This window comes from Frankliniella occidentalis, unplaced genomic scaffold (assembly GCF_000697945.3).
Source record: "Frankliniella occidentalis isolate FOCC.00 unplaced genomic scaffold, Focc_3.1 Scaffold31, whole genome shotgun sequence".
NCBI lineage: Eukaryota > Metazoa > Arthropoda > Insecta > Thysanoptera > Thripidae > Frankliniella > Frankliniella occidentalis.
Window position 1 is genome coordinate 476803 of NW_026267161.1, and position 1277 is coordinate 478079.

The 1277-nt window shown below is 52.0% G+C and overlaps 1 long non-coding RNA gene across 1 annotated transcript in view; it reads left to right on the top strand.

Annotated features, from left to right (window-relative positions):
• The window catches only part of LOC127749103 (uncharacterized), a 12884-nt gene that overhangs the window by 9367 nt on the left and 2240 nt on the right, over positions 1 to 1277 (top strand). The gene's annotated exons all lie outside the window — the stretch shown is intronic.

Sequence of the window (1277 nt, forward strand, 5' to 3'; positions counted from 1 at the left end):
CCCTCTCTCCCTCTCTCCCTCTCCCTCTCTTTCTCTCTGTCTCCCAGAACTTTCTAAACAATTCAATACGATCGGTGCCAAGGTTTGCCCGACTGACCATAATACTTTAGCGCCCAATGTGGCTCCACGCCAAGCCTCCCGTCGAACCTTGAACGTCCAGCTAGAGTGGCTGCCGGACCTCTGGTCGCGGCGAACCTGGGCTGGCGCGATGATAATAATGGCAATGTACAGGGGCATTGTCACCCGGACCTGCCGGATCCGGACGCAAGGGGCCGTAGCGAGATATTTTGGGAGAGCGTGGATTCATTTTTACGGTTAACTTCAATTGTGCGTTTCGAACTTTAAAGTGTAGAGGACATTTCGATGCATTAACAAATCACTAAATGAAAGGCGATTAATGTTTTTTTTTTTTGTTTATTGCGCGATGCACCTTTGACTCACAGGCTTTGAGTGTATCTTAAACGATGCAAATTTTAAATGTAAAAGTTGACATATTTGCAGCTTTGCTGAAAACAAAATAATTCCCCAGAAAGGTACGCAAAGAGCCAGCCCATTCTTCCTCAGCGACGCGCAGTCGTTTCCTAGAGCTTTGGCTTTACCGGAATGGCGTTGTTTGGCATGGGGCTCTTTCCATCGTCCTCCACTATATCCTCCACTGTGCTTGACCCTGCCCATTGCCAGGGTGTTGGTATTCCTATACGCGATGGCGCGCACTCACTTGATACACCCACCGCCACCAGCGGACGGAACAGCCGAGGCGGAAACAGTTGGCGTCGTTATTGCGTTTCCCCTGCTATCATCGAAGATGAACTTTAAGGGCTTTGATGTTCTTCTTGTCGTTTAACCATAGAAAGGGACGCGACGTCGATGTCGAAAGTTTGTCTGATCTCGGGACTTAATTCGAGGTATAGTCGCGACAAATCCTCGCATATCCTCGACAGTCAATTTCTGACTGGGCTTGCCAATGATGCAAGATGCAACACAGTAAGAGCACTCTCTTGCAAGCTGCGTGTCGACTCTGATTTATTAGGTATAGCCTCGACCTTGACCCTTCAACAGGGTCGCCCCAATCATGGGCAGGTCGGAGGGGAGGGAGTACCCCGCCGACCCGGAGGGCTCGTCCTGGCCGACCTCGGCTCCGGCCCTGACCTTGATCGACCCTACTGGAGACCTTGATGGCGCACGGTCTCGACCACGGTCTCCTGGCGAAGGCCGAGCTGAAGGTCGCACTGCGACCACAAGCGTGAAGCGCGGGGTGGGGGTAAGTGAAATGGGGG